At 55.7% G+C, this 22,322-nt stretch overlaps 3 long non-coding RNA genes across 3 annotated transcripts; all 3 read left to right on the top strand.

Annotated features, from left to right (window-relative positions):
- The first annotated feature begins 5,335 nt into the window (after positions 1-5,335).
- On the top strand, positions 5,336-21,409 carry LOC134736082 (uncharacterized). Its single transcript, XR_010119781.1, has 2 exons — positions 5,336-5,857; positions 21,031-21,409. It is a non-coding gene; the product is annotated as an uncharacterized lncRNA (long non-coding RNA).
- Positions 6,289-10,524, top strand: LOC134736081 (uncharacterized). Its single transcript, XR_010119780.1, has 2 exons — positions 6,289-8,728; positions 10,108-10,524. It is a non-coding gene; the product is annotated as an uncharacterized lncRNA (long non-coding RNA).
- LOC134736083 (uncharacterized) lies at positions 15,143-17,797 on the top strand. Its single transcript, XR_010119782.1, has 2 exons — positions 15,143-15,781; positions 17,419-17,797. It is a non-coding gene; the product is annotated as an uncharacterized lncRNA (long non-coding RNA).
- Positions 21,410-22,322: the final 913 nt, after the last annotated feature.

Raw genomic sequence — 22,322 nt, 5'->3', positions numbered from 1 at the left:
GTCTCCTTCCTTAGGATTACAGGCACTGGGCTTCATTCCTTGCTAATTTTTCTTTTTGTTTTGTATTTTTAGTAGAGATGGGGGTTTCACCATGTTGGCCAGGCTGGTCTTGAACTCCTGACCTCAGGTGATCGTCGGCCTCGGCCTCTGAAAGTGCTGGGATTAAAAGCACAAGGCACGGTGCCCAGCCATGTGTTGGCAATTTAATCCCCAAATTCATGTCCTGATTGGAGATGTGGCCTTTGGGAGGTAATTAGGATTAAATAAGGTCATCAGGGTGGGTGGCTTTGTATGATGAGGAAGAGAGACTTGAGCGGACACGCACTTTTGCCCTCCTCCCTCGCCGGCACTCTCGCTCTCCCCTCCCCTGCCATGTGCAGCCCTCCCCAGCCACCAGAACTCGCCCTCCCCTCCCGGCCATGAGTGGACACGGACTCCCGTCCTCCCGCCATGTGCCGCCCTCCACTGGGCGGAGATGCTCTGGGCCATGTGCTGCTTGGGGTCCAGGGGCCGCGAGCCTCCGCTGCTCGTCGGACTCGTGGGCCTGGGCGCTGGGTGGGGCCGTGGGGTGCGCGTCAGGGGCCAGGCTGGGCGCCGAGGTCTGCAAAGGGGCGGAGAAGACCGGCTTCGGCTCCCTGCAGAGGCTGCCAGGGGGCGGCGGTGCACCTCCCACCCGGGTCACCTCGGTGCCACCCATGTCTGCCCCAGGGCAGGCGGACCCACGTCCCTCCACGCCCTCCCTCGCTCGCGTCCTGCCCGGCTGCCGCTGTTCGCATCCTCTCGGTAACTCCGTGGGGTCCCGCCCATTCGGGCGACTGCCCAGGCTGCAGCCCGCCAGCTAATCTCGGCTATCTTTCCTCACTCAGTTCTTCGCCTCCACCAGCTTCGGCTCTTTTCGTCACCCCTCTTTACTCCTCGTTCCTCTCCGTCACTTTCCGTCATCTACGATTAGGCTCGGCCTGCTGCATCTTCTCTCATCTGTGTTGCGCTCTGACAAATTTCGTGAATCTTCGTCACTGTCCGTCAGTTTCCGTTACTTTCCGTCAATTCTCGCCACTTTCCGTCCCTCTCCGTCGCCCTTCAGCTGCGCTTGGCTCTTCTCCGTCGGCCATCGTCTACTTTCGTCACTCTCCGTCACTCTGCGGCAGCTCCCCACCCCACACTGCATGGAGAAAGCCTCAGGGAGTTTTCCTACCCTTAGACCTTTTCCGTCACTCTCCGATCCTGCTGTCTCTTCAGTCCCTGGTTATTTCTGGTCTGCCCGTGACTCTGTCCTCCTCCCTTCACTCCTGGAAGAGTGGCCTGGTCTCTCCTGAGAGGCCTCTCCCCTCTACCCGGCCTGACTGATGGTGGTGAGCGGGTCTCGGGGTGATCCCGAGGGGAGGAGCGGGGGTCTGGGGGTGGCCCCGAGAGGGTCCCGAGGGAAGGAGCGGGGGGAGGGTCTGGAGGTGGCCCCGTGGGGGTCCCGACAGGAGGATCGCGGGTCTGGGGGTGGCGCCGAGGGAAGGAGCGGTCTGGTGTGATCCTGAGGACAGGAACAGGGCGTCTGGGGGTCCAGAGGGGAGGAGCAGGGGGGTCTGGGTGTGGGTTTCAGGGGTGGAGCATGGGGTCTCCCTGTGGTCCGGAGGATGGAGAGGGGGTCTGGGGTTGGTCCCGAGGGGAGGAGCGGGGGGTCTCGGTTTGGTTTTCAGGGGTGGAGCATGGGGTCTCCCCGTGGTCTGGAGGGTGGAGCAGGGGGTCTGGGGTGGTACTTATCGGCGGGACAGGGCTATTTCTCTTTTTGGTCCGGTTCCCATCTGCTGAGCTGGGGGTCCTTGCGATCCTGACAGGTGGGGCAGAATGGGAGGGTCAAGGCGAGGGGAAGGAAGGAATGGCGGCCTGGTCCCAAGGGGGCAGGAAAGGGTTTGTGGTTCAGTTCTGATGTGCGACCCATCCATAGGAGAATGGACACCTCTGACTCTCCCATGCCTGGCCAGTGGAAGGGCCCAGTAGCTGCCTTCCCTGGCTGTCCTTGAGGCTCACTGGAGGATACTTTTTCATTCTGGCAAATTTTTAAAAATTATTCTATAGATCTCAGTGAGTTCAAAGCTGCCTGTGTGCAAGCATAGTTCCATTCTTTGCCTACATTCCACTCTAGTCGGCTGAAAGGAAATGGTAATATAGCTGGAAAAGGTATCCTGGGGTGATTAGAGGATTTTACATTTCATCTCAGAAAGGGATATTGACTGGACGCCAGAACTTCTAGATCCTCTTGAATTTCAAAAAATACTTCCAGGCCTGGACAATATCGGGAGGCCTCATCTCTACAAAATAAAAATTAAGAAATTAGCCGGGTGCGGTGGCACACTCCTGTAGTCCCACCTACTCTGGAGGCTGAGACTGGAAGATCACTTGAGCTATGGCGGCCGAGGCTGCAGTCCGCTGTGACCATGCCACTGCACTCCAGCCTGGGTGACAGAGCAACACCCTGAAAAAAAAAGGAGGGAAGCCGGGCGCGGTGGCTCACGCTTGTAATCCCAGCACTTTGGGAGGCCGAGGCGGGCGGATCACGAGGTCAGGAGATCGAGACCACGGTGAAACCCCGTCTCCACTAAAAATACAAAAAATTAGCCAGGCGTGGTGGCGGGCGCCTGTAGTCCCAGCTACTCGGAGAGGCTGAGGCAGGAGAATGGCCTGAACCCGGGAAGCGGAGCTTGCAGTGAGCCGAGATTGCGCCACTGCACTCCAGCCTGGGCGACAGAGCGAGACTCCGTCTCAAAAAAAAAAAAAAAAAAAAAGGAGGGAAGGAAGGAGGGAGGGGAGGGGGAGGGGGGGAGGGGGGGACGGAGGGAGGGAGGGATGCAGGAAAGAATGAAGAAAGAAAGAAAATGGCTTAAGCTAAGAGAGCTGTGTGTGGTCCCCAGCTCCCACCCCCAGCAAGGGGCCGGCAAACCCACGGAGGGGCAGGTTGTCTTGACGTGGAGCCACAGGGACAGGGGGACCTGAACTGTAGGGGTTAGGATTAGGGTTAGGGTTAGGCTTTGAGGTTTCGGGTTATAGAATCTAAATGGGTTTGGTCCTGGGAAAATTCCAGGTCTGGGCTTTGTGGTTGGGGGTTGGTCTCAGGTGAGTTGCGACAGGTTTACAGTGTTTGCAAGGTATGTACAGATTCATATGGTGCTATTGCTTGAATGTGTTCTCAGGATTTCATGGTTTGGCAATTTTTTTTCTTCTTTTTTTAGATAGTGTCTCACTCTGTCATCTATCACCCAGGCTGGACTGCAATGGTGCGATCTCGGCTCACTGCAACCTCTGCCTCCCAGGTTCAAGCGATTCTCGCACCTCAGCCTCCCGGTAGCTGGCATTGTAGCACGACAAGCCACAGAAATATTCCTCAGACACCGGGTTAAAGAAAGAAGGGCTTTCTTCGGCCAGGAGGGTCAGCACCCTTGCGTCTTAAGACCCGAGCTCCCCGAAAAAGGAATTCCTGGGCCTTTTAAGGGTTTACGACTCTAAGAGGTTCACATGAAAGGGTCGTGATAGATGGAGCAAGCGTGGGGAATGTGACTGAGGGCTACATGCATCAGATAACAGTACAGAAAGTTTTTCAGTGCTTCCTCATACAGTGTCGGGAATTTACAGATAACACAAATAGTTTACGTCTGGGGCTAATATTATTATTTTAACCACCAGGGCCGGGTGGTGGTGCCAAGGTCGTCCAGCTATTTATCTTACTTCTCTCTTTTTTTTTTTTTTTTAGCTTTTTGCTTTCTCCCTTTTTCCCTGTTTTATAAACTAAGGAAGGATGTGGGGAAGGGAACGGCAGGAGGAGAAGTGGTGGTCTCCTTCCTTAGGATTACAGGCACTGGGCTTCATTCCTTGCTAATTTTTCTTTTTGTTTTGTATTTTTAGTAGAGATGGGGTTTCAGCATGTTGGCCAGGCTGGTCTTGAACTCCTGGCCTCAGGTGATCGCCCGCCTCTGCCTCTGAAAGTGCTGGAATTAAAAGCACAAGGCACGGCGCCCAGCCATGTGTTGGCAATTTAATCCCCAAATTCATGTCCTGATTGGAGATGTGGCCTTTGGGAGGTAATTAGGATTAAATAAGGTCATCAGGGTGGGTGGCTTTGTATGATGAGGAAGAGAGACTTGAGCGGACACGCACTTTTGCCCTCCTCCCTCGCCGGCACTCTCGCTCTCCCCTCCCCTGCCATGTGCAGCCCTCCCCAGCCACCAGAACTCGCCCTCCCCTCCCGGCCATGAGTGGACAGGGACTCCAGTCCTCCCGCCATGTGCCGCCCTCCACTGGGCGGAGATGCTCTGGGCCATGTGCTGCTTGGGGTCCAGGCGCCGCGAGTCTCCGCTGCTCGTCGGACTCGTGGGCCTGGGCGCTGGGTGGGGCCGTGGGGTGGGCGTCAGGGGCCAGGCTGGGCGCCGAGGTCTGCAAAGGGGCGGAGACGACGGGCTTGGGCTCCCCGCAGAGGCTGCCAGGGGGCGGCGGTGCACCTCCCACCCGGGTCACCTCGGTGCCACCGATGCCTGCCTCAGGGCAGGCGGACCCACGGCCGTCCACGCCCTCCCTCGCTCGCGTCCTGCCCGGCTGCCGCTGTTCGCATCCTCTCGGTAACTCCGTGGGGTCCCGCCCATTCGGGCGACTGCCCAGGCTGCAGCCCGCCAGCTAATCTCGGCTATCTTTCCTCACTCAGTTCTTCGCCTCCACCAGCTTCGGCTCTTTTCGTCACCCCTCTTTAATCCTCGTTCCTCTCCGTCACTTTCCGTCATCTCCGATTAGGCTCGGCCTGCTGCATCTCCTTTCCTCTGTGTCGCTCTCTGACAAATTTCGTGAATCTTCGTCATTGTCCGTCAGTTTCCGTCAGTTCTCGCCACTTTCCGTCACTCTCCGCCGCCCTTCAGCTCCGCTCGGCTGTTCTCCGTCAGGCATCGTCTACTTTCGTCACTCTCCGGCTGCTCCCTACCCCACACTGCATGGAGAAAGCCGCAGGGACTTTTCCTGCCCTTAGACCTTTTCCGTCACTCTCCAATCCTGCTGTCTCTTCAGTCCCGGGTTATTTCTGGTCTGCCCGTGACTCTGTCCTCCTCCCTTCACTCCTGGAAGAGTGGCCTGATCTCTCCTGAGAGGCCTCTCCCCTCTACCCGGCCTGACTGATGGTGGTGAGCGGGTCTCGCGGTGATCCCGAGGGGAGGAGCGGGGGTCTCGGGGTGGTCCCCAGAGCGTCCCGAGGGAAGGAGCGGAGGGAGGGTCTGGAGGTGGCCCCGTGGGGATCCCGACAGGAGGATCGGGGGTCTGCGGGTGGCGCCGAGGGAAGGAGCGGTCTGGTGTGGTCCGGAGGACAGGAGCATGGCGTCTGGGGGTCCGGAGGGGAGGAGCAGGGGGTCTGGGTGTGGTTGTCACGGGTGGAGCATGGGGTCTCCCTGTGGTCTGGAGGGTGGAGCAGGGGGTCTGGGGGTGGTACTTATGGACGGGACAGGGCTATTTGTCTTTTTGGTCCGGTTCCCATCTGCTGAGCTGGGGGTCCTTGTGATCCTGACAGGTGGGGCAGGATGGGAGGGTCAAGGTGAGGGGAAGGAAGGAGTGGCGGCTTCGTCCCAAGGGGGCAGGAAAGGGTTTGTGGTTCAGTTCTGATGTGCGACCCATCCATAGCAGAATGGACACCTCTGACTCTCCCATTCCTGGCCAGTGGCAGGGCCAAGTAGCTGCCTTCCCTGGCTGTCCTCGAGGCTCACTGGAAATACTTTTTGTTCATTGTGGCAAATTTTTAAAAATTCTTCTATAGATCTCAATGAGTTGAAAGCTGCCTCTGTGCCGGCATAGTTCCGTTCTTTGCCTACATTCCACTCTACTCGGCTGAAAGGAAATGGTAATATAGCTGGAAAAGGTTTCCTGGGGTCATTAGAGGATTTTACACTTCGTCTTAGAAAGGGATATTGACAGGAGGCCAGAACTTCTAGATCCTCTTGAATTTCAAAAAATACTTCCAGGCCTGGACAATATCGGGAGGCCTCATCTCTACAAAATAAAAATTAAGAAATTAGCCGGGTGCGGTGGCACACTCCTGTAGTCCCACCTACTCTGGAGGCTGAGGCGGGAAGATCACTTGAGCTATGGCGGCCGAGGCTGCAGTCAGCTGTGATCATGCCACTGCACTCCAGCCTGGGTGACAGAGCAACACCCTGAAAGAAAAAAGGGATGGAGGGAAGGAGAGAAGTAAGGGAGGGAGGGAGGGAGGGAGGAAGGAAGGAAGGAAGGAAGGAAGGAAGGAAGGAAGGAAATGGCTTAAGCTAAGAGAGCTGTGTGAGGCCCCCAGCTCCCATCCCCCAGCAAGGGGCCTGCAAACCCACGGAGGGACAGGTTGTCTTGAGCTGGAGCCACAGGGATGGGGGGACCTCAACTGTAGGGGTTAGGATTAGGGTTAGGCTTTGAGGTTTCAGTTTATGGAATCTAGATGGGTTTGGTCCTGGGAAAATTCCAGGTCTGGGTTTTGTGGTTGGGGGTTGGTCTCAGGTGAGATACAGCAGGTTTACAGGGTTAACGTTAGGGTTAGGGTTAGGGTTAGGCTTTCAGGTTTTGGGTTATAGAATATAGATGGGTTTGGTCCGGGGAAAATTCCAGGTCTGGGTTTTGTGGTTGGGGGTTGGTCTCAGGTGAGATGCAGCAGGTTTAAAGTGTTTGCAAGGTGTGTACAGACTCGTATGGTGCTATTGCTTGAATGTGTTCTCCAGATTTCATGGTTTCGCAATTTTTTTTCTTTTCTTTTTTTTTTTGAGATGGTGTCTCGCTCTGTCATCTATCACCGAGGCTGGAGTGCAATGGTGCGATCTCGGCTCACTGCAACCTCTGCCTCCCAGGTTCAAGCGATTCTCGCACCTCAGCCTCCCGGTAGCTAGCATTGTAGCAGGACAAGCCGCAGACAAAATTCCTCAGACACCGGGTTAAAGAAGTAAGGGCTTTATTCGCCCGGGAGTGTCGGCACCCTTGCCTCTTAAGAACCGAGCTCCCCGAAAAAGAAATTCCTGGCCCTTTTAAGTACTTACGACTCTAATGGGTTCACCTGAAAGGGTCGTGATAGATGGAGCAAGCGTGGGGAACGTGACTGGGGGCTACATGCAGCAGATAACAGTACAGAAAGTTTTTCAGTGCTTCCTCATGCAGTGTCTGGAATTTACACATAACACAAGTAGTTTAGGTCAGGAGTTAATATTATTATCATGTTTAACCACCAGAGCCGGGTGGTGGCATCATGTTCGTCTAGCTATTTATCTGACTTCTATTTTTTTTTTAGCTTTTTTGCTTTCTCCCTTTTTCCGTTTTATAAACTAAGGAAGGGGTGTGTGGAAGGGAAGGGCAGCAGAAGAAGTGGTGGTCTCCTTACTTACTATTACAGGCACCAGGCTTCATTGCTGGCTAATTTTTTTTTTTTTTTTTGTATTTTTAGTAGAGATGGGGTTTCACCATGTTGGCCAGGCTGGTCTTGAACTCCGGACCTCAGGTGATCGCCCGCCTCGGCCTCTGAAAGTGCTGGGATTAAAAGGACAACGCACGGCGCCCAGCCATGTGTTGGCAATTTAATCTCCAAATTCATGTCTTGATTGGAGATGTGGTCTTTGGGAGGTAATTAGGATTAGATAAGGTCATTAGGGTGGGTCCCAGTCATGGGACTCGTGGCTTTATATGATGAGGAAGAGAGACTGGAGCGGACACGCACTCTTGCCCTCTCCTCCCTTGCCGGCACTCTCGCTCTCCCCTCCCCTGCCATGTGCAGCCCTCCATTGGGCTGTGATGCTCTAGGTCTCCCCAGCCACCAGAACTCGCCCTCCCCTCCCCGGCCATGAGTGGACACGGACTCCCGCCCTCCCGCCATGTGCCGCCCTCCACTGGGCGGGGATGCTCTGGGCCATGTGCTGCCTGGGGTCCAGGGCCCGCGACTCGTGGGCCTGGGCGCTGGGTGGGGCCGCGGGTGCGCGTCAGGGGCCAGGCTGGGCGCCCAGGTCTGCTAAGGGGCGGAGAAGACCGGCTTGGGCTCCGCGCAGAGGCTGCCAGGGGGCGGCGGTGCACCTCCCACCCGGGTCACCTCGGTGCCACCCATGCCTGCCCCAGGGCAGGCGGACCCACGGCCCTCCACGCCCTCCCTCACTCTCGTCCCGCCCGGCTGCCGCTGTTCGCATCCTCTCGGTAACTCCGTGGGGTCCCGCCCATTCGGGCGACTGCCCAGGCTGCAGCCCACCAGCTAATCTCGGCTATCTTTCCTCACTCAGTTCTTCGCCTCCACCAGCTTCGGCTCTTTTCGTCACCCCTCTTTACTCCTCGTTCCTCTCCGTCACTTTCCGTCATCTCCGATGAGGCTCGGCCTGCTGCATCTCCTTTCCTCTGTGTCGCGCTCTGACAAATTTCGTGAATCTTCGTCACTGTCCGCAGTTTCCGTTACTTTCCGTCAATTCTCGCCACTTTCCGTCGCTCCCCGCCGCCCTTTACCTCCGCTCGGCTCTTCTCCGCCAGGCATCGTCTACTTTCGTCACTCTCCGGTGCTCCCTACCCCACACTCCGGGTGGAGAAAGCCTCAGGGACTTTTCCTGCCCTTAGACCTTTTCCGTCACTCTCCGATCCTGCTGTCTCTTCAGTCCCTGGTTATTTGTGGTCTGCCCGTGACTCTGTCCTCCTCCCTTCACTCCTGGGAGAGTGGCCTGGTCTCTCCTGAGAGGCCTCTCCCCACTACCCGGCCTGACTGATGGTGGTGAGCTGGTCTCGGGGTGATCTCGAGGGGAGGATCGGGAGGAGGGTCTGGAGGTGGCCCCGTGGGGGTCCCGACGGGAGGATCGGGGGTCTGGGGGTGGCGCCAAGGGAAGGAGCGGTCTGGTGTGGTCCTGAGGACAGGAGCAGGGGTCTCGGTTTGGTTTTCAGGGGTGGAGCATGGGGTCTCCCCGTGGTCTGGAGGGTGGAGCAGGGGGTCTGGGGTTGTACTTATGGACGGGACAGGGCTATTTCTCTTTTTGGTCCGGTTCCCATCTGCTGAGCTGGGGTTCCTTGTGATCCTGACAGGTGGGGCAGGATGGGAGGGTCAAGGTGAGGGGAAGGAAGGAGTGGCGGCCTGGTCTCAAGGGGGCAGGAAAGGGTTTGTGGTTCAGTTCTGATGTGCGACCCATCTATAGGAGAATGGACACCTGTGACTCTCCCATTCCTGGCCAGTGGCAGGGCCCAGTAGCTGCCTTCCCTGGCTGTCCTCGAGGCTCACTGGAGGATACTTTTTTCATTCTGGCAATTTTTAAAGAATTCCTTTATCGATCTCAGAGAGTTCAAAGGTGCCCGTGTGCAGGCATAGATCCGTTCTTTGCCTACGTTCCACTCTAGTCGGCTGAAAGGAAATGGTAATATAGCTGGAAAAGGCATCCTGGGGTCATTAGAGGATTTTACATTTCATCTTAGAAAGGGATATTGACAGGAGGCCAGAATTTCTACATCCTCTTGAATTTCAAAAAATACTTCCAAGCCTGGACAATATCGGGAGGCCTCATCTCTACAAAATAAAAATTAAGAAATTAGCCGGGTGCGGTGGCACACTCCTGTAGTCCCACCTACTCTGGAGGCTGAGGCGGGAAGATCACTTGAGCTATGGCGGCCGAGGCTGCAGTCAGCTGTGATCATGCCACTGCACTCCAGCCTGGGTGACAGAGTAACACCCTGAAAGAAAAAAGGGATGGAGGGAAGGAGAGAAGTAAGGGAGGGAGGGAGGGAGGAAGGAAGGAAGGAAAGAAGGAAGGAAGGAAATGGCTTAAGGTCAGAGAGCTGTGTGAGGCCCCCAGCTCCCATCCCCCATCAAGGGGCCTGCAAACCCACGGAGGGACAGGTTGTCTTGAGCTGGAGCCACAGGGATGGGGGGACCTCAACTGTAGGGGTTAGGATTAGGGTTAGGCTTTGAGGTTTCAGTTTATAGAATCTAGATGGGTTTGGTCCTGGGAAAATTCCAGGTCTGGGTTTTGTGGTTGGGGGTTGGTCTCAGGTGAGATGCGACAGGTTTACAGTGTTTGCAAGGTATGTACAGATTCATATGGTGCTATTGCTTGAATGTGTTCTCCGGATTTCATGTTTTGGCAATTTTTTTTCTTCTTTTTTTAGATAGTGCCTCGCTCTGTCATGTATCACCCAGGCTGGAGTGCAATGGTGCGATCTCGGCTCACTGCAACCTCTGCCTCCCAGGTTCAAGCGATTCTCGCACCTCAGCCTCCTGGTAGCTGGCATTGTAGCAGGACAAGCCACAGAAATATTCCTCAGACACCGGGTTAAAGAAAGAAGGGCTTTCTTCGGCCAGGAGGGTCAGCACCCTTGCGTCTTAAGACCCGAGCTCTCCGAAAAAGGAATTCCTGGGCCTTTTAAGGGTTTACGACTCTAAGAGGTTCACATGAAAGGGTCGTGATAGATGGAACAAGCGTGGGGAATGTGACTGGGGGCTACATGCATCAGATAACAGTACAGAAAGTTTTTCAGTGCTTCCTCATACAGTGTCTGGAATTTGCAGATAACACAAATAGTTTACTTCTGGGGCTAATATTATTATTATTATTTTAACCTCCAGGACCGGGTGGTGGTGCCAAGGTCGTCCAGCTATTTATCTTACTTCTGGGTTTTTTTTTTTTTTTTTTTTTTAGCTTTTTGCTTTCTCCCTTTTTCCCTGTTTTATAAACTAAGGAAGGGATGTGGGGAAGGGAAGGGCAGCAGGAGAAGTGGTGTTCTCCTTCCTTAGGATTACAGGCACTGGGCTTTATTCCTTGCTAATTTTTTTTTTGTGTGTATTTTTAGTAGAGATGGGGTTTCACCATGTTGGCCAGGCTGGTCTTGAACTCCTGGCCTCAGGTGATCGCCCGCCTTGGCCTCTGAAAGTGCTGGGATTAAAAGCACAAGGCACGGTGCCCAGCCATGTGTTGGCAATTTAATCCCCAAATTCATGTCCTGATTGGAGATGTGGCCTTTGGGAGGTAATTAGGATGAGATAAGGTCATTAGGGTGGGTCCCAGTCATGGGACTCCTGGCTTTATATGATGAGGAAGAGAGACTGGAGCGGACACGCACTCTTGCCCCCTCCTCCCTCGCCGGCACTCTCGCTCTCCCCTCCCCTGCCATGTGCAGCCCTCCCCAGCCACCAGAACTCGCCCTCCCCTCCCGGCCAGGAGTGGACACGGACTCCCGTCCTCCCGCCATGTGCCGCCCTCCACTGGGCGGGGATGCTGTGGGCCATGTGCTGCTTAGGGTCCAGGGGCCGCGAGCCTCCGCCGTTCCTCGGCCTCGTGGGCCTGGGCGCTGGGTGGGGCCGCGGGTGGGCGTCAGGGGCCAGGCTTGGCGCCGAGGTCTGCAAAGGGGCGGAGAAGACCGGCTTGGGCTCCGCGCAGAGGCTGCCAGGGGGCGGCGGTGCACCTCCCACCCGGGTCACCTCGGTGCCACCCATGCCTGCCTCAGGGCAGGCGGACCCACGGCCCTCCACGCCCTCCCTCGCTCGCGTCCTGCCCGGCTGCCGCTGTTCGCATCCTCTCGGTAACTCCGTGGGGTCCTGCCCATTCGGGCGACTGCCCAGGCTGCAGCCCGCCAGCTAATCTCGGCTATCTTTCCTCACTCGGTTCTTCGCCTCCACCAGCTTCGGCTCTTTTCGTCACCCCTCTTTACTCCTCGTTCCTCTCCGTCACTTTCCCTCAACTCCGATCAGGCTCGGCCTGCTTCATCTCACCATTTCGCTTTCCTCTTTTTCGCTCTCTGATAAATTTCGTGACTCTTCGTCACTGTCCGTCAGTCCCCGTCACTTTCCGTCAATTCTCGCCACTTTCCGTCACTCTCCGCCGCCCTTCAGCTCCGCTCGGCTGTTCTCCGTCAGGCATCGTCTACTTTCGTCACTCTCCGTCACTCTCCGGCTGCTCCCTACCCCGCACTCCGGGTGGAGAAAGCCTCAGGGACTTTTCCTGCCCTTAGATCTTTTCCGTCACTCTCCGATCCTGCTGTCTCTTCAGTCCCTGGTTATTTCTGATCTGCCCGTGACTCTGTCCTCCTCCCTTCACTCCTGGGAGAGTGGCCTGGTCCCTCCTGAGAGGCTTCTCCCCTCTACCCGGCCTGACTGATGGTGGTGAGCGGGTCTCGGGGTGATCCCGAGGGGAGGAGCGGGCGTCTGGGGGTGGTCCCGAGAGGGTCCCGAGGGGAGGATCGGGAGGAGGGTCTGGAGGTGGCCCCGTGGGGGTCCCGACAGGAGGATCGGGGGTCTGGGGGTGGCGCCGAGGGAAGGAGCGGTCTGGTGTGTTCCGGAGCACAGGAGCAGGGCGTCTGGGGGTCCGGAGGGGAGGAGCGAGGGGTCTGGGTGTGGGTTTCAGGGGTGGAGTATGGGGTCTCCCTGTGGTCCGGAGGATGGAGAGGGGGTCTGGGGTTGGTCCCGAGGGGAGGAGCGGGGGGTCTCGGTTTGGTTTTCAGGGGTGGAGCATGGGGTCTCCCTGTGGTCTGGAGGGTGGAGCAGGGGGTCTGGGGGTGGTACTTATCGGCGGGACAGGGCTATTTCTCTTTTTGGTCCGGTTCCCATCTGCTGAGCTGGGGGTCCTTGTGATCCTGACAGGTGGGGCAGCATGGGAGGGTCAAGGCGAGGGGAAGGAAGGAGTGGCGGCCTGGTCCCAAGGGGGCAGGAAAGGGTTTGTGGTTCAGTTCTGATGTGCGACCCATCTATAGCAGAATGGACACCTCTGACTCTCCCATTCCTGGCCAGTGGAAGGGCCCAGTAGCTGCCTTCCCTGGCTGTCCTTGAGGCTCACTGGAGGATACTTTTTTCATTCTGGCAATTTTTAAAAAATTCTTTTATAGATCTCAGTGAGTTCAAAGGTGCCCGTGTGCAGGCATAGGTCCGTTCTTTGCCTACGTTCCACTCTAGTCGGCTGTAAGGAAATGGTAATATAGCTGGAAAAGGTATCCTGGGGTGATTAGAGGATTTTACATTTCATCTCAGAAAGGGATATTGACAGGACGCCAGAACTTCTAGATCCTCTTGAATTTCAAAAAATACTTCCAAGCCTGGACAATATCGGGAGGCCTCATCTCTACAAAATAAAAATTAAGAAATTAGCCGGGTGCGGTGGCACACTCCTGTAGTCCCACCTACTCTGGAGGCTGAGGCGGGAAGATCACTTGAGCTATGGTGGCCGAGGCTGCAGTCAGCTGTGATCATGCCACTGCACTCCAGCCTGGGTGACAGAGCAACACCCTGAAAGAAAAAAGGGATGGAGGGAAGGAGAGAAGTAAGGGAGGGAGGGAGGAAGGAAGGAAGGAAGGAAGGAAGGAAATGGCTTAAGCTCAGAGAGCTGTGTGAGGCCCCCAGCTCCCATCCCCCAGCAAGGGGCCTGCAAACCCACGGAGGGACAGGTTGTCTTGAGCTGGAGCCACAGGGATGGGGGGACCTCAACTGTAGGGGTTAGGATTAGGGTTAGGCTTTGAGGTTTCAGTTTATAGAATCTACATGGGTTTGGTCCTGGGAAAATTCCAGGTCTGGGTTTTGTGGTTGGGGGTTGGTCTCAGGTGAGATACAGCAGGTTTACAGGGTTAACGTTAGGGTTAGGGTTAGGGTTAGGCTTTGAGGTTTTGGGTTATAGAATATAGATGGGTTTGGTCCGGGGAAAATTCCAGGTCTGGGTTTTGTGGTTGGGGGTTGGTCTCAGGTGAGATGCAGCAGGTTTAAAGTGTTTGCAAGGTGTGTACAGACTCGTATGGTGCTATTGCTTGAATGTGTTCTCCAGATTTCATGTTTTTGCAATTTTTTTTCTTTTCTTTTTTTTTTTGAGATGGTGTCTCGCTCTGTCATCTATCACCGAGGCTGGAGTGCAATGGTGCGATCTCGGCTCACTGCAACCTCTGCCTCCCAGGTTCAAGCGATTCTCGCAGCTCAGCCTCCCGGTAGCTGGCATTGTAGCAGGACAAGCCGCAGACAAAATTCCTCAGACACCGGGTTAAAGAAGTCAGGGCTTTATTCGCCCGGGAGTGTCGGCACCCTTGCCTCTTAAGAACCGAGCTCCCCGAAAAAGAAATTCCTGGCCCTTTTAAGTACTTACGACTCTAATGGGTTCACCTGAAAGGGTCGTGATAGATGGAGCAAGCGTGGGGAACGTGACTGGGGGCTACATGCAGCAGATAACAGTACAGAAAGTTTTTCAGTGCTTCCTCATACAGTGTCTGGAATTTACACATAACACAAGTAGTTTAGGTCAGGGGCTAATATTATTATTATGTTTAACCACCAGGGCCGGGTGGTGGCATCATGTTCGTCTAGCTATTTATCTGACTTCTATTTTTTTTTTTTTTTTTTTTTTTAGCTTTTTTGCTTTCTCCCTTTTTCCGTTTTATAAACTAAGGAAGGGGTGTGTGGAAGGGAAGGGCAGCAGGAGAAGTGATGGTCTCCTTCCTTACGATTACAGGCACCGGGCTTCATTCCTTGCTAATTTTTTTTTTTTTTTTTTTTGTATTTTTAGTAGAGATGGGGGTTTCACCATGTTGGCCAGGCTGGTCTTGAACTCCTGACCTCAGGTGATCGTCGGCCTCGGCCTCTGAAAGTGCTGGGATTAAAAGCAAAAGGCACGGCGCCCAGCCATGTGTTGGCAATTTAATCCCCAAATTCATGTCCTGATTGGAGATGTGGCCTTTGGGAGGTAATTAGGATGAGATAAGGTCATCAGGGTGGGTCCCCAGTCATGGGACTCGTGGCTTTATATGATGAGGAAGAGAGACTGGAGCGGACACGCACTCTTGCCCTCTCCTCCCTCGCCGGCACTCTCGCTCTCCCCTCCCCTGCCATGTGCAGCCCTCCCCAGCCACCAGAACTCGCCCTCCCTTCCCCGGCCATGAGTGGACACGGACTCCCGTCCTCCCGCCATGTGCCGCCCTCCACTGGGCGGGGATGCTCTGGGCCATGTGCTGCTTGGGGTCCAGGGGCCGCGAGCCTCCGCTGCTCCTCGGCCTCGTGGGCCTGGGCGCTGGGTGGGGCCGCGGGTGCGCCTCAGGGGCCAGGCTGGGCGCCGAGGTCTGCAGAGGGGCGGAGAAGACGGGCTTGGGCTCCGCGCAGAGGCTGCCAGGGGGCGGCGGTGCACCTTCCACCCGGGTCACCTCGGTGCCACCCATGCCTGCCCCAGGGTAGGCAGACCCACGGCCCTCCACGCCCTCCCTCGCTCGCGTCCTGCCCGGCTGCCGCTGTTCGCATCCTCTCGGTAACTCCGTGGGGTCCCGCCCATTCGGGCGACTGCCCAGGCTGCAGCCCGCCAGCTAATCTCGGCTATCTTCGCACACTCAGTTCTTCGCCTCCACCAGCTTCGGCTCTTTTCGTCACCTCTCTTTACTCCTCGTTCCTCTCCGTCACTTTCCGTCATCTCCGATTAGGCTTGGCCCGCTGCATCTCACCATTTTGCTTTCCTCTTTGTCGCTCTCTGATAAATTTCGTGAATCTTCGTCACTATCCGTTAGTCTCCGTCACTTTCCGTCAATTCTCGCCACTTTCCGTCACTCTCCACCGCCCTTTAGCTCCGCTCGGCTTTTCTCCGCCAGGCATCGTCTACTTTCGTCACTCTCCGTCACTCTCCGGCTGCTCCCTACCCCGCACTCCATGGAGAAAGCCTCAGGGACTTTTCCTGCCCTTAGTCCTTTTCCGTCACTCTCCGATCCTGCTGTCTCTTCAGTCTCTGGTTATTTCTGGTCTGCCCGTGACTCTGTCCTCCTCCCTTCACTCCCGGGAGAGTGGCCTGGTCTCTCCTGAGAGGCCTCTCCCCTCTACCCGGCCTGACTGATGGTGGTGAGCGGGTCTCGGGGTGATCCCGAGGGGAGGAGCCGGCGTCTAGGGGTGGTCCTGAGGGGAGGAGCAGGGGTCTGGGTGTGGTTGTCACGGGTGGAGCATGGGGTCTCCCTGTGGTCTGGAGGGTGGAGCAGGGGGTCTGGAGGTTGTACTTATGGACGGGACAGGGCTATTTCTCTTTTTGGTCCGGTTCCCATCTGCTGAGCTGGGGGTCCTTGTGATCCTGACAGGTGGGGCAGGATGGGAGGGTCAAGGTGAGGGGAAGGAAGGAGTGGCGGCCTGGTCCCAAGGGGGCAGCAAAGGGTTTGTGGTTCAGTTCTGATGTGCGACCCATCCATAGGAGAATGGACACCTCTGACTCTCCCATTCCTGGCCAGTGGCAGGGCCCAGAAGCTGCCTTCCCTGGCTGTCCTTGAGGCTCACTGGAGGATACTTTTTTCATTCTGGCAATTTTTTTTTTTTTTTTTTTTTTTTTTTTTTTTTTGAGACGGAGTCTCGCTCTTTCACCCAGGCTGGAGTGTAGTGGTGCGATCTCGGCTCACTGCAAGCTCCGCCTCCCGGGTTCACGCCATTCTCCTGCCTCAGCCTCTCCGAGTAGCTGGGACTACAGGCGTCCGCCACCACGCCCGGCTAATTTTTTGTATTTTTAGTAGAGACGGGGTTTCACCTTGGTCTCGATCTCCTGACCTCGTGATCCGCCCGCCTCGGCCTCCCAAAGTGCTGGGATTACAAGCGTGAGCCACCGCGCCCGGCCTCATTCTGGCAATTTTAAAAAAATTCTTTTATAGATCTCAGTGAGTTCAAAGGTGCCTGTGTGCAGGCATAGGTCCGTTCTTTGCCTACGTTCCACTCTAGTCGGCTGAAAGGAAATGGTAATATAGCTGGAAAAGGTATCCTGGGGTGATTAGAGGATTTTATATTTCATCTCAGAAAGGGATATTGACAGGACGCCAGAACTTCTAGATCCTCTTGAATTTCAAAAAATACTTCCAGGCCTGGACAATATCGGGAGGCCTCATCTCTACAAAATAAAAATTAAGAAATTAGCCGGGTGCGGTGACACACTCCTGTAGTCCCACCTACTCTGGAGGCTGAGGCAGGAAGATCAATTGAGCTATGGCGGCCAAGGCTGCAGTCCGCTGTGACCATGCCACTGCACTCCTGCCTGGGTGAGAGAGAAGACCCTGAAAAAAAAAAGGGAGGGAAGGAAGGAGGGATGGGAGGGGGAAGGGGGGACGGAGGGAGGGAGGGATGCAGGAAAGAAGGAAGAAAGAAAGAAAATGGCTTAAGCTCAGAGAGCTGTGTGTGGTCCCCAGCTCCCACCCACACCAAGGGGCCTGCAAACCCACGGAGGGGCAGGTTGTCTTGACGTGGAGCCACAGGGACGGGGGGACCTGAACTGTAGGGGTTAGGATTAGGGTTAGGGTTAGGCTTTGAGGTTTCAGGTTATAGAATCTAGATGGGTTTGGTCCTCGGAAAATTCCAGGTCTGGGCTTTGTGGTTGGGGGTTGGTCTCAGGTGAGATAAGACAGGTTTACAGTGTTTGCAAGGTATGTACAGATTCATATGGTGCTATTGCTTGAATGTGTTCTCCGGATTTCATGTTTCGGCAATTTTTTTTCTTTTTTTTTTTTTAGATGGTGTCTCGCTCTGTCATCTATCACCCAGGCTGGAGTGCAGTGGTGCGATCTCGGCTCACTGCAACCTCTGCCTCCCAGGTTCAAGCGATTCTCGCACCTCAGCCTCCCGGTAGCTGGCATTGTAGCACGACAAGCCACAGAAATATTCCTCAGACACCGGGTTAAAGAAAGAAGGGCTTTCTTCGGCCAGGAGGGTCAGCACCCTTGCGTCTTAAGAGCCCAGCTCCCCGAAAAAGGAATTCCTGGGCCTTTTAAGGGTTTACGACTCTAAGAGGTTCACATGAAAGGGTCGTGATAGATGGAGCAAGCGTGGGGAATGTGACTGAGGGCTACATGCATCAGATAACAGTACAGAAAGTTTTTCAGTGCTTCCTCATACAGTGTGTGGAATTTACAGATAACACAAATAGTTTACGTCTGGGGCTAATATTATTATTTTAACCACCAGGGCCGGGTGGTGGTGCCAAGGACGTCCAGCTATTTATCTTACTTCTCTCTTTTTTTTTTTTTTTTAGCTTTTTGCATTCTCCCTTTTTCCCTGTTTTATAAACTAAGGAAGGATGTGGGGAAGGGAAGGGCAGCAGGAGAAGTGGTGGTCTCCTTCCTTAGAATTACAGGCACCGGGCTTCATTCCTTGCTAATTTTTTTTTTTTTTTTCTATTTTTAGTAGAGATGGGGTTTCAGCATGTTGGCCAGGCTGGTCTTGAACTCCTGGCCTCAGGTGATCGCCCGCCTTGGCCTCTGAAAGTGCTGGGATTAAAAGCACAAGGCACGATGCCCAGCCATGTGTTGGCAATTTAATCCCCAAATTCATGTCCTGATTGGAGATGTGGCCTTTGGGAGGTAATTAGGATTAAATAAGGTCATCAGGGTGGGTGGCTTTGTATGATGAGGAAGAGAGACTTGAGCGGACACGCACTTTTGCCCTCCTCCCTCGCCGGCACTCTCGCTCTCCCCTCCCCTGCCATGTGCAGCCCTCCCCAGCCACCAGAACTCGCCCTCCCCTCCCGGCCATGAGTGGACACGGACTCCCGTCCTCCCGCCATGTGCCGCCCTCCACTGGGCGGAGATGCTCTGGGCCATGTGCTGCTTGGGGTCCAGGGGCCGCGAGCCTCCGCTGCTCGTCGGACTCGTGGGCCTGGGCGCTGGGTGGGGCCGTGGGGTGGGCGTCAGGGGCCAGGCTGGGCGCCGAGGTCTGCAAAGGGGCGGAGACGACGGGCTTGGGCTCCCCGCAGAGGCTGCCAGGGGTCGGCGGTGCACCTCCCACCCTGGTCACCTCGATGCCACCCATGCCTGCCCCAGGGTAGGCGGACCCACGGCCCTCCACGCCCTCCCTCGCTCGCGTCCTGCCCGGCTGCCGCTGTTCGCATCCTCTCGGTAACTCCGTGGGGTCCCGCCCATTCGGGCGACTGCCCAGGCTGCAGCCCGCCAGCTAATCTCGGCTATCTTTCCTCACTCAGTTCTTCGCCTCCACAAGCTTCGGCTCTTTTCGTCACCCCTCTTTACTCCTCGTTCCTCTCCGTCACTTTCCGTCATCTCCGATTAGGCTCGGCCTGCTGCATCTTCTCTCATCTGTGTTGCGCTCTGACAAATTTCGTGAATCTTCGTCACTGTCCGTCAGTTTCCGTTACTTTCCGTCAATTCTCGCCACTTTCCGTCGCTCTCCGCCGCCCTTCAGCTGCGCTTGGCTCTTCTCCGTCGGGCATCGTCTACTTTCGTCACTCTCCGTCACTCTCCGGTTGCTCCCTACCCCACACTCCGGGTGGAGAAAGCCTCAGGGAGTTTTCCTACCCTTAGACCTTTTCCGTCACTCTCCGATCCTGCTGTCTCTTCAGTCCCTGGTTATTTGTGGTCTGCCCGTGACTCTGTCCTCCTCCCTTCACTCCTGGAAGAGTGGCCTGGTCTCTCCTGAGAGGCCTCTCCCCACTACCCGGCCTGAGTGATGGTGGTGAGCGGGTCTCGGGGTGATCCCGAGGGGAGGAGCGGGCGTCTGGGGGTGGTCCCGAGAGGGTCCCGAGGGGAGGATCGGGAGGAGGGTCTGGAGGTGGCCCCGTGGGGGTCCCGACAGGAGGATCGGGGGTCTGGGGTTGGCGCCGAGGGAAGGAGCGGTCTGGTGTGATCCGGAGGACAGGAACAGGGCGTCTGGGGGTCCGGAGGGGAGGAGCGGGGGATCTGGGTGTGGGTTTCAGGGGTGGAGTATGGGGTCTCCCTGTGGTCCGGAGGATGGAGAGGGGGTCTGGGGTTGGTCCCGAGGGGAGGAGCGGGGGGTCTGGGTGTGGGTTTCAGGGGTGGAGCATGGGGTCTCCCTGTGGTCTGGAGGGTGGAGCAGGGGGTCTGGGGTTGGTCCCCAGGGGAGGAGCGGGGGATCTGGGTTTGGTTTTCAGGGGTGGAGCATGGGGTCTCCCCGTGGTCTGGAGGGTGGAGCAGGGGGTCTGGGGTTGTACTTATGGACGGGACAGGGCTATTTCTCTTTTTGGTCCGGTTCCCATCTGCTGAGCTGGGGGTCCTTGTGATCCTGACAGGTGGGGCAGCATGGGAGGGTCAAGGCGAGGGGAAGGAAGGAGTGGCGGCCTGGTCCCAAGGGGGCAGGAAAGGGTTTGTGCTTCAGTTCTGATGTGCGACCCATCCATAGGAGAATGGACACCTCTGACTCTCCCATTCCTGGCCAGTGGCAGGGCCCAGTAGCTGCCTTCCCTGGCTGTCCTCGAGGCTCACTGGAGGATACTTTTTTCATTCTGGCAATTTTTTAAAAATTCTTTTATAGATCTCAGTGAGTTCAAAGGTGCCTGTGTGCAGGTATAGGTCCGTTCTTTGCCTACGTTCCACTCTAGTCCGCTGAAAGGAAATGGTAATATAGCTGGAAAAGGTATCCTGGGGTGATTAGAGGATTTTACATTTCATCTTAGAAAGGGATATTGACAGGACGCCAGAACTTCTAGATCCTCTTGAATTTCAAAAAATACTTCCAGGCCTGGACAATATCGGGAGGCCTCATCTCTACAAAATAAAAATTAAGAAATTAGCCGGGTGCGGTGGCACACTCCTGTAGTCCCACCTACTCTGGAGGCTGAGGCAGGAAGATCAATTGAGCTATGGCGGCCAAGGCTGCAGTCCGCTGTGACCATGCCACTGCACTCCAGCCTGGATGAGAGAGAAGACCCTGAAAAAAAAAGGGAGGGAAGGAAGGAGGGACGGGAGGGGGAAGGGGGGAAGGAGGGAGGGAGGGATGCAGGAAAGAAGGAAGAAAGAAAGAAAATGGCTTAAGCTCAGAGAGCTGTGTGTGGTCCCCAGCTCCCACCCCCACCAAGGGTCCTGCAAACCCACGGAGGGGCAGGTTGTCTTGACGTGGAGCCACAGGGACGGGGGAACCTGAACTGTAGGGGTTAGGATTAGGGTTAGGGTTAGGCTTTGAGGTTTCGGGTTATAAAATCTACATGGGTTTGGTCCTGGGAAAATTCCAGGTCTGGGCTTTGTGGTTGGGGGTTGGTCTCAGGTGAGATACGACAGGTTTACAGTGTTTGCAAGGTATGTACAGATTCATATGGTGCTATTGGTTGAATGTGTTCTCAGGATTTCATGGTTTGGCAATTTTTTTTCTTCTTTTTTTAGATAGTGTCTCACTCTGTCATCTATCACCCAGGCTGGAGTGCAATGGTGCGATCTAGGCTCACTGCAACCTCTGCCTCCCAGGTTCAAGCGATTCTCGCACCTCAGCCTCCCGGTAGCTGGCATTGTAGCACGACAAGCCACAGAAATATTCCTCAGACACCGGGTTAAAGAAAGAAGGGCTTTCTTCGGCCAGGAGGGTCAGCACCCTTGCGTCTTAAGAGCCCAGCTCCCCGAAAAAGGAATTCCTGGGCCTTTTAAGGGTTTACGACTCTAAGAGGTTCACATGAAAGGGTCGTGATAGATGGAGCAAGCGTGGGGAATGTGACTGAGGGCTACATGCATCAGATAACAGTACAGAAAGTTTTTCAGTGCTTCCTCATACAGTGTCTGGAATTTGCAGATAACACAAATAGTTTAGGTCAGGGGCTAATATTATTATTTTAACCACCAGGGCCGGGTGGTGGTGCCAAGGACGTCCAGCTATTTATCTTACTTCTCTTTTTTTTTTTTTTTTTTTTAGCTTTTTGCTTTGTCCCTTTTTCCCTGTTTTATAAACTAAGGAAGGGGTGTGGGGAAGGGAACGGCAGCAGGAGAAGTGGTGGTCTCCTTCCTTAGGATTACAGGCACTGGGCTTCATTCCTTGCTAATTTTTCTTTTTGTTTTGTATTTTTAGTAGACATGGGGGTTTCACCATGTTGGCCAGGCTGGTCTTGAACTCCTGACCTCAGGTGATCGTCGGCCTCGGCCTCTGAAAGTGCTGGGGTTAAAAGCACAAGGCACGGTGCCCAGCCATGTGTTGGCAATTTAATCCCCAAATTCATGTCCTGATTGGAGATGTGGCCTTTGGGAGGTAATTAGGATGAGATAAGGTCATTAGGGTGGGTCCCAGTCATGGGACTCGTGGCTTTATATGATGAGGAAGAGAGACTGGAGCGGACACGCACTCTTGCCCTGTCCTCCCTTGCCGGCACTCTCGCTCTCCCCTCCCCTGCCATGTGCAGCCCTCCCCAGCCACCAGAACTCGCCCTCTCCTCCCCGGCCATGAGTGGACACGGACTCCCGTCCTCCCGCCATGTGCCGCCCTCCACTGGGCGGGGATGCTCTGGGCCATGTGCTGCTTGGGGTCCAGGGGCCGAGAGCCTCCGCTGCTCCTCGGACTCGTGGGCCTGGGCGCTGGGTGGGGCCGCGGGAGGGCGTCAGGGGCCAGGCTGGGCGCCGAGGTCTGCAAAGGGGCGGAGAAGACCGGCTTCGGCTCCCTGCAGAGGCTGCCAGGGGGCGGCGGTGCACCTCCC

This window comes from Symphalangus syndactylus, chromosome Y (assembly GCF_028878055.3).
Source record: "Symphalangus syndactylus isolate Jambi chromosome Y, NHGRI_mSymSyn1-v2.1_pri, whole genome shotgun sequence".
NCBI lineage: Eukaryota > Metazoa > Chordata > Mammalia > Primates > Hylobatidae > Symphalangus > Symphalangus syndactylus.
The sequence above is the reverse complement of the archived record's forward strand: the minus strand, read 5'-3'. Positions and strand labels throughout refer to the sequence as shown.